This window comes from Crocodylus porosus, unplaced genomic scaffold, assembly GCF_001723895.1.
Source record: "Crocodylus porosus isolate Cpor-Errol unplaced genomic scaffold, CroPor_comp1, whole genome shotgun sequence".
NCBI lineage: Eukaryota > Metazoa > Chordata > Crocodylia > Crocodylidae > Crocodylus > Crocodylus porosus.
In genome coordinates, this window is record NW_017728927.1 from 8499249 (window position 1) to 8516303 (window position 17055).

General features: G+C 45.1%; 1 protein-coding gene across 1 annotated transcript in view; it reads left to right on the forward strand.

The window, feature by feature from the left end:
- CACNA1H (calcium voltage-gated channel subunit alpha1 H) overlaps nucleotides 1-17055 on the forward strand; it is a 398447-nt gene that overhangs the window by 60052 nt on the left and 321340 nt on the right. The gene's annotated exons all lie outside the window — the stretch shown is intronic.

A 17055-nucleotide genomic window follows, 5' to 3' on the forward strand; every position in this document is an offset into this window, starting at 1 on the left:
TGTATATATATGTATACATATATATAGGTAACATTTCAGATGCATGATATCTTAAAACCACCAGGCGTAGGTTAGGTAAATCCTCTGCATTTTTATTCCTTGATTTAAAAAAAAAAAAAAATCAGATAATTTCTTTTCAGTTCCTTTATCTAGAATTTTAAAATAAACTTCTCAATTGTTTTAGGAGGAGTTGATATTGGGAACTCCTGAGGTTCCTTATTAAGGAGGTTGCCTTAAGCACATCCATGAGCCCCTAACATCTATGAAATCATGAAATGACGAGCCAATTTATTTGCATAAAACTACTTTACGCCTTAGAGGAGCCCACAGAGGCATCTTCACTCATGTCCCTCAGAGTTACAGTTTCTTCCCTGCTTCCATTGATGTATAGGGATCCAAGGTCTGGGTTGCCCACATGGGAATTGGTGTAAATGCTAATCCTTTGACCAGCGGTAAGGTGGGCCATCTTGGCTAACAGTTTGGGCTGAACAACGAGCAACCGGTACTAAAAGCACCCATGGCTGCAACTTATACCAAAGGACCAACGACCCAATGGAAAACCAAATGAAAGACCTGCCATGCCATCCGTTCTGGATAACTGATCCTGTGCCAGAAGAGATGGGCCTGAAACGGCTGCCACTCTTTAGAAATGCTCATTTGGGTGGCTAACTGGAGTTTTTAATGGACTGTAGAAAGAGTTTCCTGGGCGATTCGGTGGCGCGGTTTCTTCCGTTGCGCATATTCTTCGCCCTGCAATCGGGGTTGTAATTGCGCTGCCTTGGAAGCTTGACTCATAGGAACCCGTGAATCACGTAGAAAGTAAAGACGGCTAACAGCAGACTCTCAGACATATTTATCTCTGCAGTGCCGAGCTGCCTGACTTGGATGTGTGGAAGATCGAGATTCTTTTTTAAGACCAAAGCATTGCTCTTAAAGCCACGATTTCTTCTAATCAGTAGTAGGACTCAGCAGGGTAATTTTATTTATCTGATGACTGGCTGTCAAGGCATCTGCTTTTAGTCAAGGATGGGTGAACTGGATTGAACCCAGATCTTTACCCTGAATTCAGGCAAGCTCCCCCCCCCCGACCTCCAGTTTGCGTCACCTAAATTTTGTGTTGCTCCTTCGCTTCCTGGTTTTGGCCACTACAAATAGCCTTGGTGTTTTTAGGAGGAAAGCAAAGCAAAAGCACCCAGAATGGCATGTCATCAAGTTTCCCCTCTGTTTCCAGCTCAGCTGTGCAGAATCAAATCCCAGCTAGCCAAAGCACCAGTAATCCAATCAATTTAGCAGAACCACTTTTATGATTAAAGTAAGGAGGATGTAGCTCAGTGGGCTGCTTCATGTCGTGGTTTGGATACTATGTCTTGTACCTTTGCCTGGATGGCTATGAAGGGGACAAAATTAGCTAGTAGGAAACAATAGAATAGAAATAAGATGACGTGTCAAAGTACCAATTGTCAAGCCCTCCTTTTATTCTTTTTGAACGTCGATTCAGAGCTAAACTTGATGAGACATTCGTGAAATCCTTTCTGGGGGGGTCCTTTTGGGTTTGGGTTGTCTGAGATGGCTCTTCCTTGAGCTTAATGGACTCTAAATACTGTATTTTAAAAAAAAATATTTTGCTTCTCTGCAAGTCTAGTGGCATAATAGCTCTGTTGGGTTCTTCTAGCACAAGTCTGAGTGTTTCACCCCATTAAACAAAAATAATGTGGCATTTTCAGTATTTGCTCTGGCACCGTATGAGTTGCATATTCAGCCCCTCGGAGCTGTAATTAACTTCCGACTGGAAACGTGGAGCAGTTGATTGAACGACTGGTAGAACCGAAAGAATTTATCCTAAAGTTTTATTTCTACTGTTTTACGTTATGTTCAGGCAAAGAGTCCTCAAGATCAGCAAAAAGAATTACGCTTTCATTGCGCTGTGTTTCGGAGGTGCGTGTATCTTTGGTTGTTGCCACTGTGTACTGAATAGATGCCCTTCTCCAAAGCCGGCGTGTCCTATTCATCTAAGAGAAACTCGTGAATCGTCGCTAGGAGCCTGCGATGACTTGATGACCTCAGGCAGTTCAGTGAACTTCTCCGTGTTTGGTCCGTCTATACAATCGCTTGCTTCCAAGAATCACAAATTGGGTCACAACAAATTTGGGAGATGGGCTTTGAGACGGTGCAAATTTAAACTCCAGTAACCTTGGAGCCTTATATTTCCCTTCACTTTTTGAACCTGATCTTTTTGAGCTTTTCACCCCCCTAGTGAAGGCTGGAGCCTAACTTTGAAAGAAACAAATAAAAGCTGAGATTCTTCCCCATCCCGTGACTTGTCGGAGTAGAGGCTTTTCAAAATATCCTGAGACTTGGCAATACGTCAGGACAAGAGAGAGCTTAATATTTATAGTGTGTTTTTGGACCCGGGGGTGAAGAGTGACATAAGCTGAAATATCATTGTATAATTTTCTCTGCGTTAAATACATTCCACGTGTTGACTTGTTAGTCTGGAGAGTCGCTAGGAGGAAAGCGGCAGCGGAGCGATAACTGTGGCAGGGAGAGCTGAGACTGAAAAGCCTGTTGCTGTAAAGATAGTTGAAGGGAGTTTCCCCTTTCCTGTGCAGAGACGCCTCATGCTTCACAATTAAACAAGAGAGCAAAAGCCAAGCAAGCAGCCGAATGCCGGAGAAGCGTTTGGGCTGAGCGCCTGCATCACTGTCTCTGCTGAAGCCTTGAACTTGCCTATTCATGCAGAACTGACAGTGTTCCCACCACCCCGCTCCCCTCCCGGCTAACGAGCTGCTCCTAATACCGCTGTTTGCATGACAGCTGCAGCTGCCACGGGTCCAGCTTGTTGACAAGCAACAACGCCCTCGACTTCCAAGTGATTTCAAGATCCGTGTTGATTTCTTATAGGTACAGAAATCAGATAATGGGCTTGTCACCTGTGGATATGCTGACGCAGAGAAGGTGGTGGAAGGATTTTCTTCTCAAGACTCTTACGCTAGAATGATATGGCAGCTGGTTTCATTGCCCTGAACTAAGGCAATGCAACAAAGACAATGAGAGACATGTTCATGTGAGACGGGAGTACATTTGGTGTAATATAATATATATAGTGTGTGTAGATGGATGGATTGATCTATAAGTACACGCACACACACACATATGGATATATATATATGGAGATATACATATATCCATATACCTGTATGTATGCATATATGTATGTATATGGGTAATGTGTGTGTGTGTGTGTGTGTGTGTGTGTAATGTGTGTGTGTGTATGTAAAGAACCAGAAAGTTTAGAAAGACCAAAGGCTTATATGTGTGTTGATATGATCCATACCACGCAACCAAGTAAAGGTCCATGTGATGAGTATCAATAGTAGATGACTGTAATTTAAACATGTACATTAAATCTATTGACCTTTCAATACTTCAGTAGCAACATTCATCCACTTTTGTTAATTTATATTAAGGCCCAGTTTTAAGCATGAGAGAGGTCCAGCAGTAGCAGACCCATGTCCTTAGTATCCAAGGGTCTCTAATGAACATATCACGACACTGATGGGAGAAAGGAAAATGCTCTTATCCCAATCCCACTGAAAAGGACCAGAAAGAATAGCATATTTATTCCATAGCGTCAGTGGTAGAACAGGGATTTAAACCTAGGTCTCTACCTTCCTAGTCTAACATCTTTGCAGCGGACCCATACAACCTTTCCAACCAATACATAGCCTTCACCTGGATGAGTATAAGGCAGGGGCAGGCAATTATTTTAGGCAGAGGGCTGCTTACTGAGTTTCGGCAAGCCATCCAGGGCCACATGACAGGCAGCCCAGGGCAGATTAATATTAATTTTCTGAATTTTTTAGGGCCCCGCGAGCCAGATAAAATGGCCAGGCAGGCCGCATCCGGCCCCCAGGCTGCATTTTGCCCACCCTGGTATAAGGTATTGGGGGCTAATTTTGGTTCAACCTCACCTTGACTTGAAGTAGCCAGATACCTCCATCACACCATGGCATCTTCTCCTGAGTGATTTTATAGTTAAACGTCACACTTTCCTCTAGCCAGGAGGTAGTAAGTGAGTGCTTGCCATCAATACTCATCTAGGAAGTGAAGTTTTCTCACCCACCACCACTCTTGGAGGCTGGAACCCACCAACTTTGGAAGGGAATGACAACCACGCTGAGATTTTTGGTGGATTTGTGCCGTTCAGCGGGAAGTTGCAGGGCTGCATTGCTACCCACTGAGGATATTGACTGAGAGTATAAGTAGGAGCACTCTTAATCCTTATTATATGACACAACATGGAGTCCCTAAGCAGGTATTGAGGGCTTCTGTCTTGGTTCAGTGGAATATGCACCCTACCTTTAGAGGTATTTTGGAGGTAAGAGCACTTGGCCCCCGTGTTTTCTGGAAAAATGGACCTGGAAGTTGGTTCTGCCTCTGGATTCTTCTAATGTTCTCCTGGAGGTTTTTTTCTCATAGCCCCAATGAAGGGTCTGGATATAATTGGGATATTTTTCTCTGTTAACTATTTCATAGCTCTGCCCCTTGGGTAATTTCTTTCCTTGGTATCGCTTGGTTCTGCGGCACAGATAAACGTACGCTACACTGGCGCTGACCTTGACTGTCATTTACCCAGGAGGTTTCCCTTAGTGGCAGGGGAAAAACTGGAAGCCCTAACCTAACTTCAGCCATTTATAGTGTCTCCAACTATTGTGTCTTGGCCAGAGCATGTGCTGTGGTGTATCTGATACTGTTTTGGACTGCTATCACCCATTTGCAATGCAGGTGATGACCATTACCTAGGAAAGAGCTGAATGGACTCCAGACTGAATGCTCCAGCTTGGGTGTTTGTGTGTCTTTCTCTCTTTCTGTAGCCAGTGCAATTAAGCCCTGAAGAGAGAGGGAGAGAGAGACTAGGAACAAAAGCAGAGAGAAAAACAGCTACAGCCTTCCTGGAAATACAGGGCTGACTATCATGATTTAGGTCACTTCTGAGATGCTCCTCAACTTAGGTAACTGGTAAAGCACTAAATTGGGTTAATGTTGTTCGGTGCATTTGAGAAGGAAGTGAAAACTTTAGCTTCAAATGCTACTCTCGCGGTGCCGTTTTTGGTTGTAGCCATGCTGCTCTAAGGACATAGGCAGGCAAGGCTCTTTGGGTAGATGTGCTGTCTTTTATTAGACCAACTGAGTACTTGGAGAAAAAGTTCTTTGCAAACTTTTGGGCGCAGTCACCCTTCTTCAGGCGTAGAAACTCCCGTTGCCTGAAAAAGGCTATTGTGCCTGAAAGCTTGCAAAGACCTTTTTTTCGAAGTATTCAGCTGATCTAATACAGGATATCGCATCTACCCAGAGAGCCTGGCCACTTTCTTGGTATTATTCTTTTGTGCCCACTCTCCAAATTACTTCCAGTCTTTTCTTCAGTGTTTCCAGTTGTGCTAGCTTTGTGTCGGTTTATATCCTGTTCCAAACACTGGTTTCCTGTGGGCCCGTTTCACAGATTTAGCACGGTGGCGAAGCTACTAGTTGGAAGCTGTGTTAATAGTCGAGGTCTAATAAATCCCATCTTTCCAATGAGACTAACCTGAGCTCGAGGGGAGGTCAAAGACCTTTCAAAGCCCTCAGGAGATGAAGGATGAACTGTGGGCAGAGAGAGATGTGCTTTCCAGGAGCACCTGCACTGAGCTGCTTACCAGAGACCACGCTGCACAGACCCACTCATAGGTCATTTGGCAAAGTGGCTACACACACACTTGCAGCTGTATTGCTCATTAAGCTTTGGAGGAAAAAGTGAGCCTAAAAGCTTCCATATTCCTGTATTTAGAGGGCCTGAACTGAGCTGGATTTACCAGCTAGGAAGACAGATGGCAATGAATGAACTAAGATGCTACTCGATTGCAAATGCAGCCATTAACAACTTGTTTCCTCTCTGCTTGGACTGGAGTGAGAATGACTGAAGTGCAATCCAAGCACCAAATGCCGCTAGCCGGACACTATAATGCATCCCACAGCTGCCCTCTGGCCCACTGTCTCGGAGAGAGAGAAAGGGCAATAGGATCCGTAATGAGTAATGCGTCTAACAGGCCAGAGCCCAAGTTTTCTCTTCTCTTTGCATGGTTTTGGATAGTCCCTGCTTGGGTTCTCATCACAAATCAGCTCAGCTAGGAATCGGTTTGCTTTCTGGGGAAAGGTATGAGCCTCTATTACAGATGTGCATTTATTTGGGGTAGAAAGGACTGTGCATATAGGCAAGCTCTCCAAGACCCATAGTCTCGTGGCGAGCTGCCAGGTTGGTTATTAGTGTCTGTGACAGGAGAAAAGCCACCGTAGAACTGAGTCACGTCACCCACTGATCTCACAAGGATTTGTAGCGTACTAATTAGGGGTTGCTATTAAAGTCTTTTCAGGGCTAACTTTGCAAGTAATTCATGCTATTGCAGTATTCGCAATACTTCCCACCTGTAAGTACAGGGCATACTGTGAATAAGGCAATAGCATTAACTTTGCAAAAGCAGCACTGAAAAGATTTTAATGGTGGCCCCTGCACTGAGCATGTTAGACCCAAGAATACTTGTACTTAAAACTATTCTGGGGCAAGACCAGCTGCGGGAAGAAAGGCTTTCGAAGCACAGAGAAAGCTCAGATAAGTGTTTCCTTTTTTTTTCTCAGTTGTCTCCAACATCCAAGAGACTTTAATGAATTCCTCTCCATTAAAATAACAGACTTATGCAGAAGGCTTGCTGTCCTTTACCTCTGCGGTTTGAGCTACGATAGCTTTTTTTTTATTCTGTGGGAGAACGGGGCACAATGTGACACACGTCTGCTCCGAGTGTGTAAATGTCAAGACTTCCTCTTATAGAAGGTGAAAAATATACCAAACGATTAACTGTGTCTGAGATTTGTCAGGAGAATTTTTCCAGTGACTTCACCCCATATCTTTGCCTTTCGCTTGAAATTTAGACGATACGGAGCCGGGAGGGGAGGACATCTCTGAAGATGAATAACAATAATAATTTAACAAGGAGTTCGGCCAATTTTACTTTTAAATCAAATTTCTACGAGGCTTGCTGTGCCGCTGTAAATATCATGGCTATTTATAGTGCAGGGGGAAGGAGGGACGGAGGAAAGATTTGGAAAACTTCAGTTTTTCGACATCTCGTTATCAGAATGTAAGTTTTAATCCAGTGGAGGCCACTTAGCGTTGTCCTGCAGCCTAGTTCTTTCTATTTTTGTTAAAGCATCGCATTGAAAAGTCCCACGATTTCAATGCGCGGTCAGTCACTTGTTTTAGACTCCATTTCCATTCATAGCTCATTCAAAGGAAATACCCTGTGATTAAATTGTGAAGTAATGTGGAAACATTACTTAATTATGAATCTACAGTTGACGTTGCTTAAATGGCATGGGGGGGGCAGGGGGAGGTGCTTTGGAAACCTCTAAGATGGGGAGCTATTTTCACCCTTCATCATTTCCCAGCTATTTTCACCAGCCCAGGACTCTGCAGGAGTCCTCTGGGTGCAGATTTGGTCTGCGAGTTGAAAGCTGTAGCCACTTAAAAGAGAAGCTTGTGGGACGGGTGGGCCCATTGACGTGGCCGTGAGAGATGAGCCCTTCAAGCTGTTTTAAGTCAGTGGTTCTAGTTTCACCAAGATCAACTGGGACTGAAAGCTCTCTGTTAACTGTGTCATAGCTCTGTCCCTTAGGTAATTTCTTTCCTTGGTATTACTTGGTGTGGCGGTTTTGGTTAGTGAGCGCACCAGTCAGTAACTTGGTGGTCTCTCCAAGCAGCTGATCCAATGGCAGAGTCAACATCAACCGCTCTTTAGAGACTGTTTGGCATCCTTCTTCCCCGGCTGAATCGGTGGCACTTCCCGTTCTGGATGGTGACACGTCAACGAACAAAAGACAGATTTTCCGGTATTACCACCAGCTCGGGGAATAACGAGGATGGTTTCACTACCGTCCACCTGGTCCACTTCGACGCTGGCGGCCCTCGGCGACAGAAGCGTCAGCTGGCTTTAAGATGACAAAGGCGGCTGTGGTGGAGAAAGTAACCAGATCATATTTAATGTTGTGGAAGAAGCAGTCAAATGAGGACAACTTTGGGTGCATCTACACAGTCATTAATGTGCTGTAGATACTGCGCATTAAGTTTAGTGCTGGCATAACCAGGTACTAACTCGATGGGCAGTAACTGGTGCTACTGCGCAGTAGCACCAGCACGTGGGTTTTTACAGATGTTAACTGCGTGGTAGCGTGTTGGCACGGGTTTTGCGCAGCACGCTACTGCGCAGTGTTATTAGGGCTACCGTGCAATTAGCACCTCGTGTAGACGCTCCCGCCATTATGTGGATTTTTATGTTTCCATCCTTATGGGTCTCAGAGTTGCTTTCACATGTTGCTGATGTCTGGGCTTGTGCTGGGAGAGGCTTTATGGTAATTTTTTGTTGTTCTTTTTCTACTTGGAGCTTTTTAGGCTGAATGTTCCTGAGGGTTCGTTACAGCTGGAAAAATATGATTAACTTGGTGGGGCTCCATATGCGTCTTCCTCAGTGGTTTCCATCTCCACATAGCTCATGTTTCAGCAAGTTCAAAGGCCACAAGTTGAAGTTATTCAAATAATCACGCCCGCCGCATATTCAGCACAGGCGCTGGAAGTCAAGCTGTCCGTCGCAGAGCTTAGTTCTAGTGATGGCATCGTTTTAGCCTTCAACGAAGCAGAAATAGCTTTGTGGGCTAGCAGAGAGGGTCCTGAACTGAGAGCTGGGTTCCCTTCCCAGCTCTGCCGCTGATTTGCTGGCCTTAGACAAGTCACTCGGAGCCGGACCTCTAAGTTTTATCCTATCCCATCTTGCTAAAGTCCTTGAAAGGTGAGTGAAAAGGTGGGTGGCTTCCTCCCGCTTACTCTGATCTGTGACTTACTTTTAAGGCAGTGTAAAGGTGATGTAGTCATGATGATCCAGAAATGAGGCAAGAGGCAAGGATTTCTTAGGGCGATGTCTTTCATTGGACCCACTCTGCAGTTGGGCTAGAGCTGAACAAGCTTGCAAGCCTCAGGGCTTGCATTCACTCTCTTGCATTGGAAAGCGTGTCGAACTTTATCCCAACTGCACCGCTGGTCCAATAAAAGAGATCACCCTAAGAAATCCTTGCCTCTTGCATTAGTCTTAAGGCTAAAATGAAGGTTTGTTACAAAAACAGGCATGGTAACATATTTTCAGGGACTTGAGCATGGTGGAATAGGATGACGCTTAGGAGGCATATAGGTGAAATGGGATCTGGTCCTGTATCTCATATTTCTTCCCGTCCTTAGTTTATATTCAAGGGGAAGGGATTGTCTCTCGCTGTGTATTGGTCAGTCCTAGAGCTGTGATCTTGCTTGGGGCTGCTCTGTGCCACTATAGACGAAATAAATGAATCACTCCTGGACAGGTGACAAATATGACGGTTTCTACACATTCATTTTTTTCTGACCTTATTGGACTGATAAACAAGTCACACCCCACCCCCATCCAATCTTGGCCCCTCGTCTTAACATTACACAGAAGGCTACAGAGGTTTAGTTCAAGGGAAAGTACCTTAAAATGAATGGATTTCTTTCACCTCCGTTTTATGCTTTCAGAAAACAGACGAGGCCTGTGGTCTTTCAGGCTGTCTCTTTTCCAGTCGTTCCCTGCTGCGTATTGAAGAGGAAACCATCTCGAGTCCCAAAAACTTGAGAGCATTGACCTAATCAATCAGTTCGGTGTTAAGTTTGTTCTTGGCAGGGATGTGAAATGGCCTTGGTCTCAGGTTAAGTTTTGTAATAGATACTAGCAATGCTGTGCCAAAGTATTTGATGTCAGGTAGTAAGAGAAACTTCGCCGGGTGAACCGAGCACCTGGAGGCTCTGCAAATCCACTCAGCGGTAATGGGAATGCGTTATGGAGTCGCGCCGCAGGATTTGGCTCTCCGCTGCTTGAACTTATGGACCTTGCAAATAGGAATTTTTATATGCTCGTCTTCATGCTGATTTCAAATAAATGTCACATTAAAAAGGGCAACATCTGTTCGCTTATTTAAGAGTTGGCTTAAAAGCTGGAGTGGTAAATGTTGACTTCTTCTCTAAGATCTCACACAGTGCAATGCAGCATAGCAGACGAGCAGTAAAACATTTTACTGCAGTCCAGGCAAGCCGATGTCTTCAGCCTTGACTTTTAGAAGTAATGAAATTCATAGGAACCGGCCTTGAGGACCGGGAAAGCTGAAGAAAAAAGGCCATGTTATGGGTAGTTTATTCAGGGGGAGAAGTTTCTACCCAAACCGGCAGTGGGTAGGTAGGGTATGGCAAGGATTAAGAGGTTAATGAAATTGTGAACCAAGCTTTCATGAATCCTTTATTTATTTAATTGCATTGAGGTGGTAGGTAATCGAGAGTACCTGGAGAAAGAGGTAGGTACTTTGAATTTTTGAATGCAATGGCGCTTCTCACTTCTGCATGGTTATATTTATTATAAAGAGTTTTCCCAGCCCTGGCTTCCTCAACCAGCTGCAATTGCAGGGTCTTGCTTCCAACCAAGAGGTCTAACAAGAAACCTCTGACTTGACATGGGCAGGAGTCGATGGAGACCAGCAAAGCTGCCCAACTTTTCCCCTTGCTTTGCTTCACAGCACACGTCTCCCCTGCTCCACACCCAGCACCACTGGGGAGTCCTTATGGGACTGGTAGCCAACAAGTCCTCAAAGCTGGTCCACTGCTCTGGACACTCACGCCAGCAGTTAAAGGGACACGGCTGAGTCCATTTAAATGTTCTGGCTACTGGGTCCAAAACATGGCCAGCATTTTCCCTGAGTCCCATTTCCATGCGTGCTTTCCATCAATAAACCTCTTATTTAGTGTTCACATCTAAACAGGGCAACCGCCTGCAACTCCTGAATAACTCGACCACTATAAGCTAGCGAGCCCATTGTTGTTAGGAAAGAGGTTTTCACTTCAAAATGAGAGGCTATTAGGAATCCAAAGTGATGCACAGATATTTTAATATGAAAACTGCCTTGAAAATTCCCTTTGAAGTGCATGTAACATTCATAACAATATAAAAGAAAGAGGGCTTTGGCCACTTGAAGCAGAGCTGGTAATGGATTTTGAGCTCGGGTACCTGCTCCACTGCTGCTGAAAGTGTTTTCCATTTGTTTTTATTTTCTTTGATTTCCACAGCAAACTCTGTTTCTTGCTGTACAGTAATTGGCATTAAATATGCACATCCAGCTATCTATCATGGTAACCAGTGTCTGGCGGTTGCATGAAATTACATATTGGCACTGATGTTTTTGTGTTGATAATAGTCCTGTGTTAGACTGTGAATAGAAAGATGTAGTCAGCCGGGTTCGTCTGGAGTCAGGCAGAAGGCAGGGCAGAGATGTCTCTGAGCAAGCTGGGCATTTAGTTAGTCGATTGGGTGCATCTCAACCCTGTCTTCTGCCAGGTTACGAATATGCACAGCTAAGAGAACTGGTAACCAGAGAAAATAATGGGGAAATTGTCTCCCCATAGGATGCCCTCACTGCTGTGGATAAAGACAGTTAAATTCACAAATGTGTACACACGATATAGGAGGGGAGAGGGTAGGAAGGCTTGACAAAACGGGATATTTCTGCTGCCCAAAGCGTAAGAGAGAAACAGGGAGAGAAGGAATAGATAGTGGACAGATAGTGTAAGAGTAACCAGAAAAAAAAAAAAAAGACAAGGTTCTTTGGGTAAGTCTGATATTTTTTTTATTTGACCAATTAATGGAAACATTCTTCCTTGCAAGCTTTTGGGTACATGCAGCCTTTGTCAGGCGAGGCAGCATCTGCAGTTGGTCAGCCTGACGAAGGGTATTTGCACCCAAAAACTTGCAAAGAATTTTTCCAAGTATTTTAGTTGGCCAAATAAAAGATATCAGATTTACCCAAAGAACCTTGCCCGCCTAGGTCCTTAGACCAACACAACCACAACGTATACCCCGGGAAAGAAAAGGTGCATTCAAGGTTGGGTCTGCCCTGGACAATCCATCAAGCTTTGATGCATGCGACGTACCAGTGTACAAGGGCATCCCAAGCGGGTGATGAGCCAGTCCCGCACCTCTGGCATGGTGCAGAGAGGATGGTTTGACTGCACAAGACCCCGCTTCGAGACGATTGCCAGCCGGCTGGATGGCAGGAAACACTGCGTTGGCTGGCTTTCCCATCAGAGAGAATGAGGCTCAAGCAGCTTCCTGGTGCAATTCAGGTTCGTTGTAAGCATCTCAGAGATAATGTAATTGTGCAGGCCTTTTGATCTGCATATTGCCTCTGAAGGAAAACATCCTCTATCATCCGGTAAGGACTAAGCTAATGAAGGATAACATGCTTGGTAAAATGACTGGGATTTCAAAACTGCGCTCCCAAAATTTTTGTGCATGCTGTAAAACACTGTAGATGTCATGCTAACACAAATCACCTGCGAAGCTATCTGCAGAGTTGAAAGCAGTTTCATAATTGGGATAAGCAATGTGTTTTTGTCAAAGGAAGTGCAGAGGGCAGAAAAGCTCTTTACTGCAGAACATATTGGCTTCCAATTTGGGGGCTGAGGGGGATGCTTGTATGATGACACATCCAAAAGGTTTGAGGAATGCAGATATTTTCTTTGAAGATTTTGCATTTATTGAAACCCTAAATTGCTGTCTAGAAAGGCTTTGATGATAAATGTTTTGGGCCTTCCACAGAAATCTGTTATTTGGAAAATAACCTTTGATTTTTCACAGTCAGGCTTCTGCACTTGGGGTGCGAATGTCAAGGCAGTTTCTGCTTTCATAGTCAGTGTATTTGTGTGTCACGAATGATTTCATTCTTCTGGAAATGAGTTGATGGCAGCAATTAAATTGGCATAGTCAACAATTTATATATATATTTTTTTAACCGACTCAAATATTGCAGAGAAATGGGAAGAAAAATCACGTCTTTAAAGCTTATAGAAAAAAAGGAGAGTCATCAGTGTTGTCTGGCTTTGCTATCTCAGGGACGTTTTTGGGGACATTATGTTTCAGATTAAGGGAATTGAAATGCTGGCATCAGGTCTTTGAGCAATCAAGTGCCAAAATAACTGCGCATACAGAAGGCACATGGCTGGACGGGATTTTGTCAGCAGTATGTGCCTCAGATTCATATCTGTACTGCTGCGCCGGTTTGAACGCCTGTCGTTTTCAAGGGCTTCTTTTAGCCCTTCGTCAGCAAGACACCGGGCGGCTGCCCTCGGCCGCAAGGGTCTTGGGGCAGCACTGATGTGGCTAGCTGTTATGGTGACGTCGCGTCCTTCCGTCCTAATTAGTTTCTCGTTATCTGGAACTTATCAGCCTCCTAAAAAGAGCCGCAGAGCAGACTTGGATTAGGCAGATGTTACGTTTCATCATTTCTCTTCTTCCTTGCTGCCAGAGTGAGCCTGGTGAAGCTTTGAACGCATGCATGCACGCGTGCCTGGGTGTGATCGTCAAAACATTGGTAGCTCCCGGTCGTTGCAGCCAAGCCCTCTATGCCCATCTCTTGTGGGTTAGGAAAACGCGTTTCTGGGCAGCTTATCCTCTAGGATGTCTTGCCCCTTCTCTTGAAACAGCTGTTCCTGGCCACGACTGAAGACAGGCTGAAGACCGAGCGACGTGCCCCCTTCAGTCGGATCCACTATGGCTTTGCCTACCGCTGAGAAACGAGTGGGTCTCTGGAGACGTTTTGGGTACGTGGAGACAAGCAGTGCTGTGCTGCATTGCCACTTCCCTTTCCTTTTCTGAGAGGGCGGATGCATAACCCACTTGGGGTTTCAGATATGTCGTCGCTGGAACGAGTGGGAAGTCGAGTAGGAGACATAAAAATAGCTCTGGTCCTTTATGTTCGAGGGAGCCTGAACCTTTCATGGCTAACCAGGGAGTTTTTCTAGCCAGGCAGGAGACTTGCCGGCAAATTTCCAAGTTGGTTCCTCTGATCTTGGCTTCGTGTAACTAGGTTTTAGTCAAATGTCACTCAGCCTACAGTGATGAGAGCCATGGGGAAGGCATGCAGCCCCTAGCAGTGGGAGAGCCAGCGGTAGATCCAGCAACCTTAGCACACTGTTTGGCTAAGAAAGCATGAGGGTTGGCCATTGCCTTGAGGGAATTCAAAGGTGCTTCAGTCTGAGCTTTCCCCAAGGGACTAAGAGAGCTGGAAAGATTGAAAACAGGATCAGGCTGTGAATGGGAAGAAACTCTTGGGTGCACGCTGCACAGGAAGGGAAAAGATGCCTTGGTAGGACAACAGCGTCCGCTCTGTTCCCTTGCAGACTCTAACACCGACAAATGATGGTTGATCATTAGTCAGGGGGCCGTGGCTCTTTCAAAGCCTCGTGTTCGCCAACGGTGCGGTCCTCCAGCCATGCCCTAATCCTGATTTTGTGACATTACAGTTACTCCCATGGCAACAGATTGATTGTGACGAAGGACTGCGATTTGTGCAAGAGACCCGGGCAGGGAGGCAGAGCTCCTCCAAAGATCCTTACATTTCAGTAGGCGAGGGGCACACAAGAAGAAGCTGCCATTGATTTCCATGTCTTTACAGTGTAAATATTCTTTTCTTTCCATCTAGAGCTAAATTGCAACTTTCCTATTCATGATGTGCTTTTAATATTTTCCTTTCATTTTTGCTTTCTTAACAGTTTGTAGCCCGTTTCCATTTTGGACAATCATACACATCTGTAATATATGTGGTCCATTCTCTATGCGTTGCCCATGCACATCTGTAATATGAAGTCCATTCTAACCGCAATCTGAATGCATGATAATGTCCTTGATACCTTACCTAATAACACCAGGGAAATCTGCCAATTTGGTTTATGAGATCATGGGGAAGAAAGCGGACAAGGTTTTCTGGACTTAGCAGAGAGCAAAAAGCCTGAAACGTTTGAAATCTGATTCTGTCTTTGCCTTGTCGTCTCAGGCAAGTCACTTAATGGCTCAAAACCTGAGTTTCTCGTCTGTAAAATAGGGTTTCTACCAATTGCTTTGCATTTCCGCAGCGAGCCTAAAAGGGCCGAATAGCTACAGACAATGCAGCTTTCATGGGTTTGTTCCAAAGCTCCCTGAAGTCAATGGGATCCTCTCCATTCCTTGCACTGGGATTTGGATCAAACCCATGAAATAAGGAGTTGACGAGTGCCAAGTATCAATAGCGTCCTTCACATGGTGCTACGCCGGGTGTCACTTGAGAAGAGCTCCCACGAAAAGCCGTGGCGTTGTTTCAGGCGGCCGGCTGAGCACCTCCTTTAAGAGTCGACTTGCGTGCAGATGCCGACGGAGCCTCCTCTTGGCCAAGAGCACCTGCAGCAAGATGATTAGGATTGGTGTTATTTGTCAGAGAGCTAGTCTTGGGGCTGAAGCAAAGGGCTGCTGCCTCCGTCACCTGGTGGGGAGCGTTGCAGCAAGCGAGTGCAGCTATGGCCACCCGGCAGGAGAGTGAGGAGGGGGGAGACAAATTACTTAGTTTATTGAACTGTGTTGCCTGACAGACATGCAATTCTCTGAGTGACCTATGTAGAGATTTCTCTGGAGAGCAGCTGTTTGGGGTGGGGGGGGTTTCTTTTCTTTCTTTTTATTTTTTAAAGTGCTTGGTTGCCAAGCAACTATTGCAAAAAGGGGGGAGGGGGCCAAGTTACAGCGAATAAGGAGAGCAGCAAATTTAAGCACGCTGCCGTTATTAACCACCGATATTTATTTCATCGTGATGTATGTCTGGTTACACTTCAGCCCTGCTGAAATTAAGTTGATTTGTGTGGTTTGGAAAAAACCTCAAACAATAATAGCTCAAGCTTGGAGAAAAATGAACTTCAAAAAAATATATATACATTGCTTTCCTTCAGCGAGTTGCTTTGCAGATCGAATGAATTTCCTTTAATGAACAGGTAAATAATGAAATATTCCTTTCTTGCTTGCTTTCCCTCTTTCATTCTTTTGTTCATTTATTCTTTCTCTTTCTTGCTCTCATCCTTTCCCTCTTTCTCATTCTTTTTTTCTTTCTGTTTCTTTCTTTCTCTTTCTCTCTCTCGCTCTTTCTTTCACTAACTGATGTACACACTTTTCACACTTATAAAATGTGAGAGCGCCGTGTGCATTAGGAAAATAAATACAGAAATCAACCCGTTAAAACAGCCCTGCGCAGCCCCCATCAAATGTGCGTGGGAACGTGGGAACAAATGTTGACGATGCAGCGGGAACCCGGTCCCTGTCGTTCCCCCCGCTCCCGCGTTGCTGCCCTGCAGAACTACGGTTACTCGCTGCAGATCTCAAAGCCCTTTAAAAGTACAAGAAAATCGACCTTCCAGATACCCCCGATGGGTGTCAACAGGTATCACTGAGAGAGGCAAGGATGTCTTTGGCGATGGACTTTGATTGGACCAACTCTGCAGTAGGGATAAAGTTAGACAAGCTTTTGAATGTGAGACATACTTCCTCAGGTCTTATATTCGAAAGCATGTCTTACCTGAGGAAAAATGCCATATGTTCAAAAGTTTGTCTAACTTTATCCCAGCGACATAGTTGGTCCAATAAGATGCATCACTCTAAGAAATCCTTGCCTCTCGCATAATTCCTGGACCATCAGAGTTATCACATCCTTTTCACACAGTGAGTAGCATTGTCTCCTTGCCAGGAGAGGAACAACGTATAAAGAGTGCAGCTGTCTCCTGATGCAATGTTCAGCCCTGCACCGTTCGGGACTTTTCCTGGATCGCGCATAGGGACTAAGGGACATGAAACCATTACTTGTCCAAAGCTGCATAACCACGTAGTAGAGTCGAGGTCAGCTGTTTCTCTCTGGAGCATCGTCTTGCATTCATTCCTCTAAGCTCTTCCCCCTCCCGTCTATATGTGACGTATGCATGGCTCTTCCCCCCTCCCATCTATATGCGACTTATGCATGGCTCTTCCCCCTCCCATCTATATGCGACTTATTCATGGCTCTTCCCCCCTCCCGTCTATATGTGACTTATTCATGGCTCTTCCCCCCTCCCGTCTATATGTGACTTATTCATGGCTCTTC